This window comes from Pseudophryne corroboree, chromosome 11 (assembly GCF_028390025.1).
Source record: "Pseudophryne corroboree isolate aPseCor3 chromosome 11, aPseCor3.hap2, whole genome shotgun sequence".
In the NCBI taxonomy this organism is placed as follows: Eukaryota; Metazoa; Chordata; class Amphibia; order Anura; family Myobatrachidae; genus Pseudophryne; species Pseudophryne corroboree.
This window is the reverse complement of record NC_086454.1, coordinates 184,835,712-184,857,765: the sequence shown is the minus strand read 5'-3', so window position 1 is coordinate 184,857,765 and position 22,054 is coordinate 184,835,712. Positions and strand designations below refer to the sequence as shown.

The window sequence follows — 22,054 nt, the reverse complement described above, 5'->3', positions numbered from 1 at the left end:
GAACCCGTATTTATTAAAAAATCCAGTAAACTGTGATCTTGATAAGAGTACTTACAGTAGATAATAATTGGTCAAGATGTTAGAAATAAAGAATTTTGTATATTTGTTTTCTTCAAATTAAAAATAATCACTTAAAAAACTTTGCAAAATGCTTACTTTAAAATGGATATACACATTTATTTATCATTGCAGTCATTGCTTTTTAATAAAGATTAATATTAAATGTTTAATTATGCAAGGTTGGTCAACCAGGCTATAACTTTCTTTAGCTAGGTGTACCACTATTAAGTATTGGGTCAATTTGCCAAAAATATGGTGCTCTGTTTTTTTTAAATTATATATAATGAAAGAACAATCACTTTGACGTTTCACCGATAATCCGGAACAGTTTACCAAAAATCACTACGACTGTCAGGACAACCAAAAAATTGAATAGTTTGTTATTGTATTGCATATTGGTTTCATAGTGTAGTGGTTATCACATCTGCTTTACACGCAGAAGGTCCTGGGTTCAATCCCCAGTGGAACCATAATTTTGCACTAATTTATGATTTATGAAAATTTTCTTCACTATCATTCTTATAACATCTGACCTGCTACTGCTCAATGTGAAACATGTCATTTGTTCACTTACAAAATTCAATTTCTTCTCTAAATATGGAAATAAATGTTATTTTTAATATCTATTAGCTTTTAATTATAAAATAACTTATTACAGCAAACAACTGATTAAAAATATGGAGCAGATTCAAATAATCTTCTTGTTTTATAAGAAATTGGTAGCAATGTATCATATATTTCATTTATAGTAAACAAATAAATTGTAGTATCATATCTAACTACCTTTTTCCATAAATCATCTTAACTGAGTACAGTTAAATAAATCACTTAAACCAACATGTCCATCACCAGTTCACCAAAGCACAGCTATTCTTTCCAGGACTTCACTGTTCACATGACTTCACTAGCAACTTGATAATGCTGCCAAGGTTTGGTATTGCATGATTAATGCATGATAAACTGCAATCATGTTTTGATGTAGCTAATATTCACTTCCAGATTATTTACTTTAAATGTAAATAAATATTTCCATAATTACTATGTGCAAGTTTAGCAAAAATGCTGATAGATTTGACTTCTGGATAGATAGTATATTGATTATTACTAAAGTCTTTTTCGAGTATTATGCTTAAGTTATGTTGTGAAAGGGCATTTATTTATATGTAGTATTTGTAATACAGGCACTTTATGGTAACATGGCAAGAAAAATCACTGAAAAGTGATTTTGATAAGTGTGACACCTGCAGATGATAATTGGTCAAAATGTTAGAAATAATGATTTTTGTGTATATAGTTTTTCAAATTATAAATATTCACTTGAAAAGCTTCAAAAATTCTTTATTTAAAATGGGAATATGCAGGTTTATTCAACATTGCACACATTGCTCTTTGCTAAATTTTTATTTTAAATGTTGGGTAATGCAAGTTTGGTCAACCATGTTACAACTGTCTTTATCTATGTACCCACTATACAATTATTAAAGTCAATTGCAAAAAATTGGTTGCTCATCCTGTTTTACTGGGTAGTGTTTTTAAATGACCATTTGGTGTATTTCCGATAAACCAGAGAACTGATGGTCACAAACACACACCTTCGGTTATTGAATCGGTCAGCCAAGATAAAAAAAAATCTCAGCCTACTATATTAGTGCACTATGTGGTACTTGGAGGTTCTCGATAAACTGACCATATTTTCTGCATTTTTTCATGACTAAGTCATGCTGCTTAATTGCGGACATATGAAAATTCAGTGTTGTGCGACATATAATTGGATTTTTAAACAAAATCACTTAGTGTGTACCTCAGATTTTGGGGCATTTGATTGTCAAGATGACCATAAATATCTTCTAGTGTGAGAACAGTTTATGTTGTGGTTTCATAGCATTGTGGTTAGCATATCTGCTTTATACGGAGAAAGTCCTGGGTTCAATCCCAAGTGAACCCGTATTTATTAAAAAATCCAGTAAACTGTGATCTTGATAAGAGTACTTACAGTAGATAATAATTGGTCAAGATGTTAGAAATAAAGAATTTTGTATATTTGTTTTCTTCAAATTAAAAATAATCACTAAAAAACTTTGCAAAATGCTTACTTTAAAATGGATATACACATTTATTTATCATTGCAGTCATAGCTTTTTAATATAGATTAATATTAAATGTTTAATTATGCAAGGTTGGTCAACTAGGCTATAACTTTCTTTAGCTAGGTGTACCACTATTAAGTATTGGGTCAATTTGCCAAAAATATGGTGCTCTGTTTTTTTTAAATTATATATAATGAAAGAACAATCACTTTGACGTTTCACCGATAATCCGGAACAGTTTACCAAAAATCACTACGACTGTCAGGACAACCAAAAAATTGAATAGTTTGTTATTGTATTGCATATTGGTTTCATAGTGTAGTGGTTATCACATCTTCTTTACACGCAGAAGGTCCTGGGTTCAATCCCCAGTGGAACCATATTTTTGCACTAATTTATGATTTATGAAAATTTTCTTCACTATCATTCTTATAACATCTGACCTGCTACTGCTCAATGTGAAACATGTCATTTGTTCACTTACAAAATTAAATTTCTTCTCTAAATATGGAAATAAATGTTATTTTTAATATCTATTAGCTTTTAATTATAAAATAACTTATTACAGCAAACAACTGATTAAAAATCTGGAGCAGATTCAAATAATCTTCTTGTTTTATAAGAAATTGGTAGCAATGTATCATATATTTCATTTATAGTAAACAAATAAATTGTAGTATCATATCTAACTACCTTTTCCATAAATCATCTTAACTGAGTACAGTTAAATAAATCACTTAAACCAACATGTCCATCACCAGTTCACCAAAGCACAGCTATTCTTTCCAGGACTTCACTGTTCACATGACTTCACTAGCAACTTGATAATGCTGCCAAGGTTTGATATTGCATGATTAATGCATGATAAACTGCAATCATGTTTTGATGTAGCTAATATTCACTTCCAGATTATTTACTTTAAATGTAAATAAATATTTCCATAATTACTATGTGCAAGTTTAGCAAAAATGCTTATAGATTTGACTTCTGGATAGATAGTATATTGATTATTACTAAAGTCTTTTTCGAGTATTATGCTTAAGTTATGTTGTGAAAGGGCATTTATTTATATGTAGTATTTGTAATACAGGCACTTTATGGTAACATGGCAAGAAAAATCACTGAAAAGTGATTTTGATAAGTGTGACACCTGCAGATGATAATTGGTCAAAATGTTAGAAATAATGATTTTTGTGTATATAGTTTTTCAAATTATAAATATTCACTTGAAAAGCTTCAAAAATTATTTATTTAAAATGGGAATATGCAGGTTTATTCAACATTGCACACATTGCTCTTTGCTAAATTTTTATTTTAAATGTTGGGTAATGCAAGTTTGGTCAACCATGTTACAACTGTCTTTATCTATGTACCCACTATACAATTATTAAAGTCAATTGCAAAAAATTGGTTGCTCATCCTGTTTTACTGGGTAGTGTTTTTAAATGACCATTTGGTGTATTTCCGATAAACCAGAGAACTGATGGTCACAAACACACTCCTTCGGTTATTGAATCGGTCAGCCAAGATAAAAAAAAATCTCAGCCTACTATATTAGTGCACTATGTGGTACTTGGAGGTTCTCGATAAACTGACCATATTTTCTGCATTTTTTCATGACTAAGTCATGCTGCTTAATTGCGGACATATGAAAATTCAGTGTTGTGCGAAATATAATTGAATTTTTAAACAAAATCACTTAGTGTGTACCTCAGATTTTGGGGCATTTGATTGTCAAGATGACCATAAATCTCTTCTAGTGTGATAACAGTTTATGTTGTGGTTTCATAACATAGTGGTTAGCATATCTGCTTTACACGGAGAAAGTCCTGAGTTCAATCCCAAGTGAACCCATATTTATTAAAAAATCCAGTAAACTGTGATCTTGATAAGAGTAATTACAGTAGATAATAATTGGTCAAGATGTTAGAAATAAAGAATTTTGTATATTTGTTTTCTTCAAATTAAAAATAATCACTTAAAAACCTTTGCAAAATGCTTACTTTAAAATGGATATACACATTTATTTATCATTGCAGTCATTGCTTTTTAATAAAGATTAATATTAAATGTTTAATTATGCAAGGTTGGTCAACCAGGCTATAACTTTCTTTAGCTAGGTGTACCACTATTAAGTATTGGGTCAATTTGCCAAAAATATGGTGCTCTGTTTTTTTTAAATTATATATAATGAAAGAACAATCACTTTGACGTTTCACCGATAATCCGGAACAGTTTACCAAAAATCACTACGACTGTCAGGACAACCAAAAAATTGAACAGTTTGTTATTGTATTGCAAATTGGTTTCATAGTGTAGTGGTTATCACATCTGCTTTACACGCAGAAGGTCCTGGGTTCAATCCCCAGTGGAACCATATTTTTGCACTAATTTATGATTTATGAAAATTTTCTTCACTATCATTCTTATAACATCTGACCTGCTACTGCTCAATGTGAAACATGTCATTTGTTCACTTACAAAATTCAATTTCTTCTCTAAATATGGAAATAAATGTTATTTTTAATATCTATTAGCTTTAAATTATAAAATAACTTATTACAGCAAACAACTGATTAAAAATCTGGAGCAGATTCAAATAATCTTCTTGTTTTATAAGAAATTGGTAGCAATGTATCATATATTTCATTTATAGTAAACAAATAAATTGTAGTATAATATCTAACTACCTTTTTCCATAAATCATCTTAACTGAGTACAGTTAAATAAATCACTTAAACCAACATGTCCATCACCAGTTCACCAAAGCACAGCTATTCTTTCCAGGACTTCACTGTTCACATGACTTCACTAGCAACTTGATAATGCTGCCAAGGTTTGGTATTGCATGATTAATGCATGATAAACTGCAATCATGTTTTGATGTAGCTAATATTCACTTCCAGATTATTTACTTTAAATGTAAATAAATATTTCCATAATTACTATGTGCAAGTTTAGCAAAAATGCTGATAGATTTGACTTCTGGATAGATAGTATATTGATTATTACTAAAGTCTTTTTCGAGTATTATGCTTAAGTTATGTTGTGAAAGGGCATTTATTTATATGTAGTATTTGTAATACAGGCACTTTATGGTAACATGGCAAGAAAAATCACTGAAAAGTGATTTTGATAAGTGTGACACCTGCAGATGATAATTGGTCAAAATGTTAGAAATAATGATTTTTGTGTATATAGTTTTTCAAATTATAAATATTCACTTGAAAAGCTTCAAAAATTCTTTATTTAAAATGGGAATATGCAGGTTTATTCAACATTGCACACATTGCTCTTTGCTAAATTTTTATTTTAAATGTTGGGTAATGCAAGTTTGGTCAACCATGTTACAACTGTCTTTATCTATGTACCCACTATACAATTATTAAAGTCAATTGCAAAAAATTGGTTGCTCATCCTGTTTTACTGGGTAGTGTTTTTAAATGACCATTTGGTGTATTTCCGATAAACCAGAGAACTGATGGTCACAAACACACTCTTTCGGTTATTGAATCGGTCAGCCAAGATAAAAAAAAATCTCAGCCTACTATATTAGTGCACTATGTGGTACTTGGAGGTTCTCGATAAACTGACCATATTTTCTGCATTTTTTCATGACTAAGTCATGCTGCTTAATTGCGGACATATGAAAATTCAGTGTTGTGCGACCTATAATTGGATTTTTAAACAAAATCACTTAGTGTGTACCTCAGATTTTGGGCCATTTGATTGTCAAGATGACCATAAATATCTTCTAGTGTGAGAACAGTTTATGTTTTGGTTTCATAGCATTGTGGTTAGCATATCTGCTATACACAGAGAAGGTCCTGAGTTCAATCCCAAGTGAACCCATATTTATTTAAAAAATCCAGTAAACTGTGATCTTGATAAGAGTACTTACAGTAGATAATAATTGGTCAAGATGTTAGAAATAAAGAATTTTGTATATTTGTTTTCTTCAAATTAAAAATAATCACTTAAAAACCTTTGCAAAATGCTTACTTTAAAATGGATATACACATTTATTTATCATTGCAGTCATTGCTTTTTAATAAAGATTAATATTAAATGTTTAATTATGCAAGGTTGGTCAACCAGGCTATAACTTTCTTTAGCTAGGTGTACCACTATTAAGTATTGGGTCAATTTGTTAAAAATATGGTGCTCTGTTTTTTTTAAATTATATATAATGAAAGAACAATCACTTTGACGTTTCACCGATAATCCGGAACAGTTTACCAAAAATCACTACGACTGTCAGGACAACCAAAAAATTGAACAGTTTGTTATTGTATTGCATATTGGTTTCATAGTGTAGTGGTTATCACATCTGCTTTACACGCAGAAGGTCCTGTGTTCAATCCCCAGTGGAACCATATTTTTGCACTAATTTATGATTTATGAAAATTTTCTTCACTATCATTCTTATAACATCTGACCTGCTACTGCTCAATGTGAAACATGTCATTTGTTCACTTACAAAATTCAATTTCTTCTCTAAATATGGAAATAAATGTTATTTTTAATATCTATTAGCTTTTAATTATAAAATAACTTATTACAGCAAACAACTGATTAAAAATCTGGAGCAGATTCAAATAATCTTCTTGTTTTATAAGAAATTGGTAGCAATGTATCATATATTTCATTTATAGTAAACAAATAAATTGTAGTATCATATCTAACTACCTTTTCCATAAATCATCTTAACTGAGTACAGTTAAATAAATCACTTAAACCAACATGTCCATCACCAGTTCACCAAAGCACAGCTATTCTTTCCAGGACTTCACTGTTCACATGACTTCACTAGCAACTTGATAATGCTGCCAAGGTTTGATATTGCATGATTAATGCATGATAAACTGCAATCATGTTTTGATGTAGCTAATATTCACTTCCAGATTATTTACTTTAAATGTAAATAAATATTTCCATAATTACTATGTGCAAGTTTAGCAAAAATGCTTATAGATTTGACTTCTGGATAGATAGTATATTGATTATTACTAAAGTCTTTTTCGAGTATTATGCTTAAGTTATGTTGTGAAAGGGCATTTATTTATATGTAGTATTTGTAATACAGGCACTTTATGGTAACATGGCAAGAAAAATCACTGAAAAGTGATTTTGATAAGTGTGACACCTGCAGATGATAATTGGTCAAAATGTTAGAAATAATGATTTTTGTGTATATAGTTTTTCAAATTATAAATATTCACTTGAAAAGCTTCAAAAATTATTTATTTAAAATGGGAATATGCAGGTTTATTCAACATTGCACACATTGCTCTTTGCTAAATTTTTATTTTAAATGTTGGGTAATGCAAGTTTGGTCAACCATGTTACAACTGTCTTTATCTATGTACCCACTATACAATTATTAAAGTCAATTGCAAAAAATTGGTTGCTCATCCTGTTTTACTGGGTAGTGTTTTTAAATGACCATTTGGTGTATTTCCGATAAACCAGAGAACTGATGGTCACAAACACACTCCTTCGGTTATTGAATCGGTCAGCCAAGATAAAAAAAAATCTCAGCCTACTATATTAGTGCACTATGTGGTACTTGGAGGTTCTCGATAAACTGACCATATTTTCTGCATTTTTTCATGACTAAGTCATGCTGCTTAATTGCGGACATATGAAAATTCAGTGTTGTGCGAAATATAATTGAATTTTTAAACAAAATCACTTAGTGTGTACCTCAGATTTTGGGGCATTTGATTGTCAAGATGACCATAAATCTCTTCTAGTGTGATAACAGTTTATGTTGTGGTTTCATAACATAGTGGTTAGCATATCTGCTTTACACGGAGAAAGTCCTGAGTTCAATCCCAAGTGAACCCATATTTATTAAAAAATCCAGTAAACTGTGATCTTGATAAGAGTAATTACAGTAGATAATAATTGGTCAAGATGTTAGAAATAAAGAATTTTGTATATTTGTTTTCTTCAAATTAAAAATAATCACTTAAAAACCTTTGCAAAATGCTTACTTTAAAATGGATATACACATTTATTTATCATTGCAGTCATTGCTTTTTAATAAAGATTAATATTAAATGTTTAATTATGCAAGGTTGGTCAACCAGGCTATAACTTTCTTTAGCTAGGTGTACCACTATTAAGTATTGGGTCAATTTGCCAAAAATATGGTGCTCTGTTTTTTTTAAATTATATATAATGAAAGAACAATCACTTTGACGTTTCACCGATAATCCGGAACAGTTTACCAAAAATCACTACGACTGTCAGGACAACCAAAAAATTGAACAGTTTGTTATTGTATTGCAAATTGGTTTCATAGTGTAGTGGTTATCACATCTGCTTTACACGCAGAAGGTCCTGGGTTCAATCCCCAGTGGAACCATATTTTTGCACTAATTTATGATTTATGAAAATTTTCTTCACTATCATTCTTATAACATCTGACCTGCTACTGCTCAATGTGAAACATGTCATTTGTTCACTTACAAAATTCAATTTCTTCTCTAAATATGGAAATAAATGTTATTTTTAATATCTATTAGCTTTAAATTATAAAATAACTTATTACAGCAAACAACTGATTAAAAATCTGGAGCAGATTCAAATAATCTTCTTGTTTTATAAGAAATTGGTAGCAATGTATCATATATTTCATTTATAGTAAACAAATAAATTGTAGTATAATATCTAACTACCTTTTTCCATAAATCATCTTAACTGAGTACAGTTAAATAAATCACTTAAACCAACATGTCCATCACCAGTTCACCAAAGCACAGCTATTCTTTCCAGGACTTCACTGTTCACATGACTTCACTAGCAACTTGATAATGCTGCCAAGGTTTGGTATTGCATGATTAATGCATGATAAACTGCAATCATGTTTTGATGTAGCTAATATTCACTTCCAGATTATTTACTTTAAATGTAAATAAATATTTCCATAATTACTATGTGCAAGTTTAGCAAAAATGCTGATAGATTTGACTTCTGGATAGATAGTATATTGATTATTACTAAAGTCTTTTTCGAGTATTATGCTTAAGTTATGTTGTGAAAGGGCATTTATTTATATGTAGTATTTGTAATACAGGCACTTTATGGTAACATGGCAAGAAAAATCACTGAAAAGTGATTTTGATAAGTGTGACACCTGCAGATGATAATTGGTCAAAATGTTAGAAATAATGATTTTTGTGTATATAGTTTTTCAAATTATAAATATTCACTTGAAAAGCTTCAAAAATTCTTTATTTAAAATGGGAATATGCAGGTTTATTCAACATTGCACACATTGCTCTTTGCTAAATTTTTATTTTAAATGTTGGGTAATGCAAGTTTGGTCAACCATGTTACAACTGTCTTTATCTATGTACCCACTATACAATTATTAAAGTCAATTGCAAAAAATTGGTTGCTCATCCTGTTTTACTGGGTAGTGTTTTTAAATGACCATTTGGTGTATTTCCGATAAACCAGAGAACTGATGGTCACAAACACACTCTTTCGGTTATTGAATCGGTCAGCCAAGATAAAAAAAAATCTCAGCCTACTATATTAGTGCACTATGTGGTACTTGGAGGTTCTCGATAAACTGACCATATTTTCTGCATTTTTTCATGACTAAGTCATGCTGCTTAATTGCGGACATATGAAAATTCAGTGTTGTGCGACCTATAATTGGATTTTTAAACAAAATCACTTAGTGTGTACCTCAGATTTTGGGCCATTTGATTGTCAAGATGACCATAAATATCTTCTAGTGTGAGAACAGTTTATGTTTTGGTTTCATAGCATTGTGGTTAGCATATCTGCTATACACAGAGAAGGTCCTGAGTTCAATCCCAAGTGAACCCATATTTATTTAAAAAATCCAGTAAACTGTGATCTTGATAAGAGTACTTACAGTAGATAATAATTGGTCAAGATGTTAGAAATAAAGAATTTTGTATATTTGTTTTCTTCAAATTAAAAATAATCACTTAAAAACCTTTGCAAAATGCTTACTTTAAAATGGATATACACATTTATTTATCATTGCAGTCATTGCTTTTTAATAAAGATTAATATTAAATGTTTAATTATGCAAGGTTGGTCAACCAGGCTATAACTTTCTTTAGCTAGGTGTACCACTATTAAGTATTGGGTCAATTTGTTAAAAATATGGTGCTCTGTTTTTTTTAAATTATATATAATGAAAGAACAATCACTTTGACGTTTCACCGATAATCCGGAACAGTTTACCAAAAATCACTACGACTGTCAGGACAACCAAAAAATGTAACAGTTTGTTATTGTATTGCATATTGGTTTCATAGTGTAGTGGTTATCACATCTGCTTTACACGCAGAAGGTCCTGTGTTCAATCCCCAGTGGAACCATATTTTTGCACTAATTTATGATTTATGAAAATTTTCTTCACTATCATTCTTATAACATCTGACCTGCTACTGCTCAATGTGAAACATGTCATTTGTTCACTTACAAAATTCAATTTCTTCTCTAAATATGGAAATAAATGTTATTTTTAATATCTATTAGCTTTTAATTATAAAATAACTTATTACAGCAAACAACTGATTAAAAATATGGAGCAGATTCAAATAATCTTCTTGTTTTATAAGAAATTGGTAGCAATGTATCATATATTTCATTTATAGTAAACAAATAAATTGTAGTATCATATCTAACTACCTTTTTCCATAAATCATCTTAACTGAGTACAGTTAAATAAATCACTTAAACCAACATTTCCATCACCAGTTCACCAAAGCACAGCTATTATTTCCAGGACTTCACTGTTCACATGAATTCACTAGCAACTTGATAATGCTGACAAGGTTTGGTATTGCATGATTAATGCATGATAAACTGCAATCATGTTTTGATGTAGCTAATATTCACTTCAAGATTATTTACTTTAAATGTAAATAAATATTTCCATAATTACTATGTGCAAGTTTAGCAAAAATGCTGATAGATTTGACTTCTGGACAGATAGTATATTGATTATTACTAAAGTCTTTTTCGAGTATTATACTTAAGTTATGTTGTGAAAGGACATTTATTTATATGTAGTATTTGTAATACAGGCACTTTATGGTAACATGGCAAGAAAAATCACTGAAAAGTGATTTTGATAAGTGTGACACCTGCAGATGATAATTGTTCAAAATGTTAGAAATAATGATTTTTGTGTATATAGTTTTTCAAATTATAAATATTCACTTGAAAAGCTTCAAAAATTCTTTATTTAAAATGGGAATATGCAGGTTTATTCAACATTGCACACATTGTTCTTTGCTAAATTTGTATTTTGAATGTTGGGTAATGCAAGTTTGGTCAACCATGTTACAACTATCTTTATCTATGTACCCACTATACAATTATTAAAGTCAATTGCAAAAAATTGGTTGCTCATCCTGTTTTACTGGGTAGTGTTTTTAAATGACCATTTGGTGTATTTCCGATAAACCAGAGAACTGATGGTCACAAACACACTCCTTCGGTTATTGAATCGGTCAGCCAAGATAAAAAAAATCTCAGCCTACTATATTAGTGCACTATGTGGTACTTGGAGGTTCTCGATAAACTGACCATATTTTCTGCATTTTTTCATGACTAAGTCATGCTGCTTAATTGCGGACATATGAAAATTCAGTGTTGTGCGACATGTAATTGGATTTTTAAACAAAATCACTTAGTGTGTACCTCAGATTTTGGGGCATTTGATTGTCAAGATGACCATAAATCTCTACTAGTGTGATAACAGTTTATGTTTTGGTTTCATAACATAGTGGTTAGCATATCTGCTTTACACGGAGAAATTCCTGAGTTCAATCCCAAGTGAACCCATATTTATTAAAAAATCCAGTAAACTGTGATCTTGATAAGAGTACTTACAGTAGATAATAATTGGTCAAGATGTTAGAAATAAAGAATTTTGTATATTTGTTTTCTTCAAATTAAAAATAATCACTTAAAAAACTTTGCAAAATGCTTACTTTAAAATGGATATACACATTTATTTATCATTGCAGTCATTGCTTTTTAATAAAGATTAATATTAAATGTTTAATTATGCAAGGTTGGTCAACCAGGCTATAACTTTCTTTAGCTAGGTGTACCACTATTAAGTATTGGGTCAATTTGCCAAAAATATGGTGCTCTGTTTTTTTTAAATTATATATAATGAAAGAACAATCACTTTGACGTTTCACCGATAATCCGGAACAGTTTACCAAAAATCACTACGACTGTCAGGACAACCAAAAAATTGAACAGTTTGTTATTGTATTGCATATTGGTTTCATAGTGTAGTGGTTATCACATCTGCTTTACACACAGAAGGTCCTGGGTTCAATCCCCAGTGGAACCATATTTTTGCACTAATTTATGATTTATGAAAATTTTCTTCACTATCATTCTTATAACATCTGACCTGCTACTGCTCAATGTGAAACATGTCATTTGTTCACTTACAAAATTCAGTTTCTTCTCTAAATATGGAAATAAATGTTATTTTTAATATCTATTAGCTTTTAATTATAAAATAACTTATTACAGCAAACAACTGATTAAAAATCTGGAGCAGATTCAAATAATCTTCTTGTTTTATAAGAAATTGGTAGCAATGTATCATATATTTCATTTATAGTAAACAAATAAATTGTAGTATCATATCTAACTACCTTTTTCCATAAATCATCTTAACTGAGTACAGTTAAATAAATCACTTAAACCAACATTTCCATCACCAGTTCACCAAAGCACAGCTATTCTTTCCAGGACTTCACTGTTCACATGACTTCACTAGCAACTTGATAATGCTGCCAAGGTTTGGTATTGCATGATTAATGCATGATAAACTGCAATCATGTTTTGATGTAGCTAATATTCACTTCCAGATTATTTACTTTAAATGTAAATAAATATTTCCATAATTACTATGTGCAAGTTTAGCAAAAATGCTGATAGATTTGACTTCTGGATAGATAGTATATTGATTATTACTAAAGTCTTTTTCAAGTATTATGCTTAAGTTATGTTGTGAAAGGGCATTTATTAATATGTAGTATTTGTAATACAGGCACTTTATGGTAACATGGCAAGAAAAATCACTGAAAAGTGATTTTGATAAGTGTGACACCTGCAGATGATAATTGTTCAAAATGTTAGAAATAATGATTTTTGTGTATATAGTTTTTCAAATTATAAATATTCACTTGAAAAGCTTCAAAAATTCTTTATTTAAAATGGGAATATGCAGGTTTATTCAACATTGCACACATTGCTCTTTGCTAAATTTTTATTTTAAATGTTGGGTAATGCAAGTTTGGTCAACCATGTTACAACTGTCTTTATCTATGTACCCACTATACAATTATTAAAGTCAATTGCAAAAAATTGGTTGCTCATCCTGTTTTACTGGGTAGTGTTTTTAAATGACCATTTGGTGTATTTCCGATAAACCAGAGAACTGATGGTCACAAACACACTCCTTCGGTTATTGAATCGGTCAGCCAAGATAAAAAAAATCTCAGCCTACTATATTAGTGCACTATGTGGTACTTGGAGGTTCTCGATAAACTGACCATATTTTCTGCATTTTTTCATGACTAAGTCATGCTGCTTAATTGCGGACATATGAAAATTCAGTGTTGTGCGACATGTAATTGGATTTTTAAACAAAATCACTTAGTGTGTACCTCAGATTTTGGGGCATTTGATTGTCAAGATGACCATAAATATCTTCTAGTGTGAGAACAGTTTATGTTGTGGTTTCATAACATAGTGGTTAGCATATCTGCTTTACACGGAGAAAGTCCTGAGTTCAATCCCAAGTGAACCCATATTTATTAAAAAATCCAGTAAACTGTGATCTTGATAAGAGTACTTACAGTAGATAATAATTGGTCAAGATGTTAGAAATAAAGAATTTTGTATATTTGTTTTCTTCAAATTAAAAATAATCACTTAAAAACCTTTGCAAAATGCTTACTTTAAAATGGATATACACATTTATTTATCATTGCAGTCATTGCTTTTTAATAAAGATTAATATTAAATGTTTAATTATGCAAGGTTGGTCAACCAGGCTATAACTTTCTTTAGCTAGGTGTACCACTATTAAGTATTGGGTCAATTTGTTAAAAATATGGTGCTCTGTTTTTTTTAAATTATATATAATGAAAGAACAATCACTTTGACGTTTCACCGATAATCCGGAACAGTTTACCAAAAATCACTACGACTGTCAGGACAACCAAAAAATTGAACAGTTTGTTATTGTATTGCATATTGGTTTCATAGTGTAGTGGTTATCACATCTGCTTTACACGCAGAAGGTCCTGGGTTCAATCCCCAGTGGAACCATATTTTTGCACTAATTTATGATTTATGAAAATTTTCTTCACTATCATTCTTATAACATCTGACCTGCTACTGCTCAATGTGAAACATGTCATTTGTTCACTTACAAAATTCAATTTCTTCTCTAAATATGGAAATAAATGTTATTTTTAATATCTATTAGCTTTTAATTATAAAATAACTTATTACAGCAAACAACTGATTAAAAATATGGAGCAGATTCAAATAATCTTCTTGTTTTATAAGAAATTGGTAGCAATGTATCATATATTTCATTTATAGTAAACAAATAAATTGTAGTATCATATCTAACTACCTTTTTCCATAAATCATCTTAACTGAGTACAGTTAAATAAATCACTTAAACCAACATTTCCATCACCAGTTCACCAAAGCACAGCTATTCTTTCCAGGACTTCACTGTTCACATGACTTCACTAGCAACTTGATAATGCTGCCAAGGTTTGGTATTGCATGATTAATGCATGATAAACTGCAATCATGTTTTGATGTAGCTAATATTCACTTCCAGATTATTTACTTTAAATGTAAATAAATATTTCCATAATTACTATGTGCAAGTTTAGCAAAAATGCTGATAGATTTGACTTCTGGATAGATAGTATATTGATTATTACTAAAGTCTTTTTCGAGTATTATACTTAAGTTATGTTGTGAAAGGACATTTATTTATATGTAGTATTTGTAATACAGGCACTTTATGGTAACATGGCAAGAAAAATCACTGAAAAGTGATTTTGATAAGTGTGACACCTGCAGATGATAATTGTTCAAAATGTTAGAAATAATGATTTTTGTGTATATAGTTTTTCAAATTATAAATATTCACTTGAAAAGCTTCAAAAAGTCTTTATTTAAAATGGGAATATGCAGGTTTATTCAACATTGCACACATTGCTCTTTGCTAAATTTGTATTTTGAATGTTGGGTAATGCAAGTTTGGTCAACCATGTTACAACTATCTTTATCTATGTACCCACTATACAATTATTAAAGTCAATTGCAAAAAATTGGTTGCTCATCCTGTTTTACTGGGTAGTGTTTTTAAATGACCATTTGGTGTATTTCCGATAAACCAGAGAACTGATGGTCACAAACACACTCCTTCGGTTATTGAATCGGTCAGCCAAGATAAAAAAAATCTCAGCCTACTATATTAGTGCACTATGTGGTACTTGGAGGTTCTCGATAAACTGACCATATTTTCTGCATTTTTTCATGACTAAGTCATGCTGCTTAATTGCGGACATATGAAAATTCAGTGTTGTGCGACATGTAATTGGATTTTTAAACAAAATCACTTAGTGTGTACCTCAGATTTTGGGGCATTTGATTGTCAAGATGACCATAAATCTCTTCTAGTGTGATAACAGTTTATGTTTTGGTTTCATAACATAGTGGTTAGCATATCTGCTTTACACGGAGAAAGTCCTGAGTTCAATCCCAAGTGAACCCATATTTATTAAAAAATCCAGTAAACTGTGATCTTGATAAGAGTACTTACAGTAGATAATAATTGGTCAAGATGTTAGAAATAAAGAATTTTGTATATTTGTTTTCTTCAAATTAAAAATAATCACTTAAAAAACTTTGCAAAATGCTTACTTTAAAATGGATATACACATTTATTTATCATTGCAGTCATTGCTTTTTAATAAAGATTAATATTAAATGTTTAATTATGCAAGGTTGGTCAACCAGGCTATAACTTTCTTTAGCTAGGTGTACCACTATTAAGTATTGGGTCAATTTGCCAAAAATATGGTGCTCTGTTTTTTTTAAATTATATATAATGAAAGAACAATCACTTTGACGTTTCACCGATAATCCGGAACAGTTTACCAAAAATCACTACGACTGTCAGGACAACCAAAAAATTTAACAGTTTGTTATTGTATTGCATATTGGTTTCATAGTGTAGTGGTTATCACATCTGCTTTACACGCAGAAGGTCCTGGGTTCAATCCCCAGTGGAACCATATTTTTGCACTAATTTATGATTTATGAAAATTTTCTTCACTATCATTCTTATAACATCTGACCTGCTACTGCTCAATGTGAAACATGTCATTTGTTCACTTACAAAATTCAATTTCTTCTCTAAATATGGAAATAAATGTTATTTTTAATATCTATTAGCTTTTAATTATAAAATAACTTATTACAGCAAACAACTGATTAAAAATCTGGAGCAGATTCAAATAATCTACTTGTTTTATAAGAAATTGGTAGCAATGTATCATATATTTCATTTATAGTAAACAAATAAATTGTAGTATCATATCTAACTACCTTTTTCCATAAATCATCTTAACTGAGTACAGTTAAATAAATCACTTAAACCAACATTTCCATCACCAGTTCACCAAAGCACAGCTATTCTTTCCAGGACTTCACTGTTCACATGACTTCACTAGCAACTTGATAATGCTGTCAAGGTTTGGTATTGCATGATTAATGCATGATAAACTGAAATCATGTTTTGATGTAGCTAATATTCACTTCCAGATTATTTACTTTAAATGTAAATAAATATTTCCATAATTACTATGTGCAAGTTTAGCAAAAATGCTGATAGATTTGACTTCTGGATAGATAGTATATTGATTATTACTAAAGTCTTTTTCGAGTATTATGCTTAAGTTATGTTGTGAAAGGGCATTTATTTATATGTAGTATTTGTAATACAGGCACTTTATGGTAACATGGCAAGAAAAATCACTGAAAAGTGATTTTGATAAGTGTGACACCTGCAGATGATAATTGGTCAAAATGTTAGAAATAATGATTTTTGTGTATATAGTTTTTCAAATTATAAATATTCACTTGAAAAGCTTCAAAAATTCTTTATTTAAAATGGGAATATGCAGGTTTATTCAACATTGCACACATTGCTCTTTGCTAAATTTTTATTTTAAATGTTGGGTAATGCAAGTTTGGTCAACCATGTTACAACTGTCTTTATCTATGTACCCACTATACAATTATTAAAGTCAATTGCAAAAAATTGGTTGCTCATCCTGTTTTACTGGGTAGTGTTTTTAAATGACCATTTGGTGTATTTCCGATAAACCAGAGAACTGATGGTCACAAACACACTCCTTCGGTTATTGAATCGGTCAGCCAAGATAAAAAAAAATCTCAGCCTACTATTTTAGTGCACTATGTGGTACTTGGAGGTTCTCGATAAACTGACCATATTTTCTGCATTTTTTCATGACTAAGTCATGCTGCTTAATTGCGGACATATGAAAATTCAGTGTTGTGCGTAATATAATTGGATTTTTCAACAAAATCACTTAGTGTGTACCTCAGATTTTGGGGCATTTGATTGTCAAGATGACCATAAATATCTTCTAGTGTGAGAACAGTTTATGTTGTGGTTTCATAGCATTGTGGTTAGCATATCTGCTTTATACGGAAAAAGTACTGGGTTCAATCGCAAGTGAACCCGTATTTATTAAAAAATCCAGTAAACTGTGATCTTGATAAGAGTACTTACAGTAGATAATAATTGGTCAAGATGTTAGAAATAAAGAATTTTGTATATTTGTTTTCTTCAAATTAAAAATAATCACTTAAAAAACTTTGCAAAATGCTTACTTTAAAATGGATATACACATTTATTTATCATTGCAGTCATTGCTTTTTAATAAAGATTAATATTAAATGTTTAATTATGCAAGGTTGGTCAACCAGGCTATAACTTTCTTTAGCTAGGTGTACCACTATTAAGTATTGGGTCAATTTGTTAAAAATATGGTGCTCTGTATTTTTTAAATTATATATAATGAAAGAACAATCACTTTGACGTTTCACCGATAATCCGGAACAGTTTACCAAAAATCACTACGACTGTCAGGACAACCAAAAAATTGAACAGTTTGTTATTGTATTGCATATTGGTTTCATAGTGTAGTGGTTATCACATCTGCTTTACACGCAGAAGGTCCTGTGTTCAATCCCCAGTGGAACCATATTTTTGCACTAATTTATGATTTATGAAAATTTTCTTCACTATCATTCTTATAACATCTGACCTGCTACTGCTCAATGTGAAACATGTCATTTGTTCACTTACAAAATTCAATTTCTTCTCTAAATATGGAAATAAATGTTATTTTTAATATCTATTAGCTTTTAATTATAAAATAACTTATTACAGCAAACAACTGATTAAAAATATGGAGCAGATTCAAATAATCTTCTTGTTTTATAAGAAATTGGTAGCAATGTATCATATATTTCATTTATAGTAAACAAATAAATTGTAGTATCATATCTAACTACCTTTTTCCATAAATCATCTTAACTGAGTACAGTTAAATAAATCACTTAAACCAACATTTCCATCACCAGTTCACCAAAGCACAGCTATTATTTCCAGGACTTCACTGTTCACATGAATTCACTAGCAACTTGATAATGCTGACAAGGTTTGGTATTGCATGATTAATGCATGATAAACTGCAATCATGTTTTGATGTAGCTAATATTCACTTCAAGATTATTTACTTTAAATGTAAATAAATATTTCCATAATTACTATGTGCAAGTTTAGCAAAAATGCTGATAGATTTGACTTCTGGACAGATAGTATATTGATTATTACTAAAGTCTTTTTCGAGTATTATACTTAAGTTATGTTGTGAAAGGACATTTATTTATATGTAGTATTTGTAATACAGGCACTTTATGGTAACATGGCAAGAAAAATCACTGAAAAGTGATTTTGATAAGTGTGACACCTGCAGATGATAATTGTTCAAAATGTTAGAAATAATGATTTTTGTGTATATAGTTTTTCAAATTATAAATATTCACTTGAAAAGCTTCAAAAATTCTTTATTTAAAATGGGAATATGCAGGTTTATTCAACATTGCACACATTGTTCTTTGCTAAATTTGTATTTTGAATGTTGGGTAATGCAAGTTTGGTCAACCATGTTACAACTATCTTTATCTATGTACCCACTATACAATTATTAAAGTCAATTGCAAAAAATTGGTTGCTCATCCTGTTTTACTGGGTAGTGTTTTTAAATGACCATTTGGTGTATTTCCGATAAACCAGAGAACTGATGGTCACAAACACACTCCTTCGGTTATTGAATCGGTCAGCCAAGATAAAAAAAATCTCAGCCTACTATATTAGTGCACTATGTGGTACTTGGAGGTTCTCGATAAACTGACCATATTTTCTGCATTTTTTCATGACTAAGTCATGCTGCTTAATTGCGGACATATGAAAATTCAGTGTTGTGCGACATGTAATTGGATTTTTAAACAAAATCACTTAGTGTGTACCTCAGATTTTGGGGCATTTGATTGTCAAGATGACCATAAATCTCTTCTAGTGTGATAACAGTTTATGTTTTGGTTTCATAACATAGTGGTTAGCATATCTGCTTTACACGGAGAAATTCCTGAGTTCAATCCCAAGTGAACCCATATTTATTAAAAAATCCAGTAAACTGTGATCTTGATAAGAGTACTTACAGTAGATAATAATTGGTCAAGATGTTAGAAATAAAGAATTTTGTATATTTGTTTTCTTCAAATTAAAAATAATCACTTAAAAAACTTTGCAAAATGCTTACTTTAAAATGGATATACACATTTATTTATCATTGCAGTCATTGCTTTTTAATAAAGATTAATATTAAATGTTTAATTATGCAAGGTTGGTCAACCAGGCTATAACTTTCTTTAGCTAGGTGTACCACTATTAAGTATTGGGTCAATTTGCCAAAAATATGGTGCTCTGTTTTTTTTAAATTATATATAATGAAAGAACAATCACTTTGACGTTTCACCGATAATCCGGAACAGTTTACCAAAAATCACTACGACTGTCAGGACAACCAAAAAATTTAACAGTTTGTTATTGTATTGCATATTGGTTTCATAGTGTAGTGGTTATCACATCTGCTTTACACACAGAAGGTCCTGGGTTCAATCCCCAGTGGAACCATATTTTTGCACTAATTTATGATTTATGAAAATTTTCTTCACTATCATTCTTATAACATCTGACCTGCTACTGCTCAATGTGAAACATGTCATTTGTTCACTTACAAAATTCAGTTTCTTCTCTAAATATGGAAATAAATGTTATTTTTAATATCTATTAGCTTTTAATTATAAAATAACTTATTACAGCAAACAACTGATTAAAAATCTGGAGCAGATTCAAATAATCTTCTTGTTTTATAAGAAATTGGTAGCAATGTATCATATATTTCATTTATAGTAAACAAATAAATTGTAGTATCATATCTAACTACCTTTTTCCATAAATCATCTTAACTGAGTACAGTTAAATAAATCACTTAAACCAACATTTCCATCACCAGTTCACCAAAGCACAGCTATTCTTTCCAGGACTTCACTGTTCACATGACTTCACTAGCAACTTGATAATGCTGCCAAGGTTTGGTATTGCATGATTAATGCATGATAAACTGCAATCATGTTTTGATGTAGCTAATATTCACTTCCAGATTATTTACTTTAAATGTAAATAAATATTTCCATAATTACTATGTGCAAGTTTAGCAAAAATGCTGATAGATTTGACTTCTGGATAGATAGTATATTGATTATTACTAAAGTCTTTTTCAAGTATTATGCTTAAGTTATGTTGTGAAAGGGCATTTATTAATATGTAGTATTTGTAATACAGGCACTTTATGGTAACATGGCAAGAAAAATCACTGAAAAGTGATTTTGATAAGTGTGACACCTGCAGATGATAATTGGTCAAAATGTTAGAAATAATGATTTTTGTGTATATAGTTTTTCAAATTATAAATATTCACTTGAAAAGCTTCAAAAATTCTTTCTTTAAAATGGGAATATGCAGGTTTATTCAACATTGCACACATTGCTCTTTGCTAAATTTTTATTTTAAATGTTGGGTAATGCAAGTTTGGTCAACCATGTTACAACTGTCTTTATCTATGTACCCACTATACAATTATTAAAGTCAATTGCAAAAAATTGGTTGCTCATCCTGTTTTACTGGGTAGTGTTTTTAAATGACCATTTGGTGTATTTCCGATAAACCAGAGAACTGATGGTCACAAACACACTCCTTCGGTTATTGAATCGGTCAGCCAAGATAAAAAAAATCTCAGCCTACTATATTAGTGCACTATGTGGTACTTGGAGGTTCTCGATAAACTGACCATATTTTCTGCATTTTTTCATGACTAAGTCATGCTGCTTAATTGCGGACATATGAAAATTCAGTGTTGTGCGACATGTAATTGGATTTTTAAACAAAATCACTTAGTGTGTACCTCAGATTTTGGGGCATTTGATTGTCAAGATGACCATAAATATCTTCTAGTGTGAGAACAGTTTATGTTGTGGTTTCATAACATAGTGGTTAGCATATCTGCTTTACACGGAGAAAGTCCTGAGTTCAATCCCAAGTGAACCCATATTTATTAAAAAATCCAGTAAACTGTGATCTTGATAAGAGTACTTACAGTAGATAATAATTGGTCAAGATGTTA

The 22,054-nt window shown here is 30.1% G+C and overlaps 11 non-coding genes across 11 annotated transcripts; all 11 read left to right on the top strand.

Moving 5' to 3' along the window:
* The first annotated feature begins 457 nt into the window (after window positions 1-457).
* On the top strand, window positions 458-530 carry TRNAV-UAC (transfer RNA valine (anticodon UAC)). The gene has a single exon. It is a non-coding gene; the product is annotated as a tRNA-Val (tRNA).
* A 1,924-nt stretch (window positions 531-2,454) lies between these two features.
* Window positions 2,455-2,527, top strand: TRNAV-UAC (transfer RNA valine (anticodon UAC)). The gene has a single exon. It is a non-coding gene; the product is annotated as a tRNA-Val (tRNA).
* A 1,924-nt stretch (window positions 2,528-4,451) lies between these two features.
* TRNAV-UAC (transfer RNA valine (anticodon UAC)) lies at window positions 4,452-4,524 on the top strand. The gene has a single exon. It is a non-coding gene; the product is annotated as a tRNA-Val (tRNA).
* Window positions 4,525-6,450: 1,926 nt separating this feature from the next.
* Window positions 6,451-6,523, top strand: TRNAV-UAC (transfer RNA valine (anticodon UAC)). Its single transcript has one exon. It is a non-coding gene; the product is annotated as a tRNA-Val (tRNA).
* Window positions 6,524-8,447: 1,924 nt separating this feature from the next.
* Window positions 8,448-8,520, top strand: TRNAV-UAC (transfer RNA valine (anticodon UAC)). The gene has a single exon. It is a non-coding gene; the product is annotated as a tRNA-Val (tRNA).
* Window positions 8,521-10,446: 1,926 nt separating this feature from the next.
* On the top strand, window positions 10,447-10,519 carry TRNAV-UAC (transfer RNA valine (anticodon UAC)). The gene has a single exon. It is a non-coding gene; the product is annotated as a tRNA-Val (tRNA).
* Window positions 10,520-12,443: 1,924 nt separating this feature from the next.
* On the top strand, window positions 12,444-12,516 carry TRNAV-UAC (transfer RNA valine (anticodon UAC)). Its single transcript has one exon. It is a non-coding gene; the product is annotated as a tRNA-Val (tRNA).
* Window positions 12,517-14,440: 1,924 nt separating this feature from the next.
* Window positions 14,441-14,513, top strand: TRNAV-UAC (transfer RNA valine (anticodon UAC)). The gene has a single exon. It is a non-coding gene; the product is annotated as a tRNA-Val (tRNA).
* Window positions 14,514-16,437: 1,924 nt separating this feature from the next.
* On the top strand, window positions 16,438-16,510 carry TRNAV-UAC (transfer RNA valine (anticodon UAC)). The gene has a single exon. It is a non-coding gene; the product is annotated as a tRNA-Val (tRNA).
* A 1,925-nt stretch (window positions 16,511-18,435) lies between these two features.
* Window positions 18,436-18,508, top strand: TRNAV-UAC (transfer RNA valine (anticodon UAC)). Its single transcript has one exon. It is a non-coding gene; the product is annotated as a tRNA-Val (tRNA).
* Window positions 18,509-20,432: 1,924 nt separating this feature from the next.
* Window positions 20,433-20,505, top strand: TRNAV-UAC (transfer RNA valine (anticodon UAC)). Its single transcript has one exon. It is a non-coding gene; the product is annotated as a tRNA-Val (tRNA).
* Window positions 20,506-22,054: the final 1,549 nt, after the last annotated feature.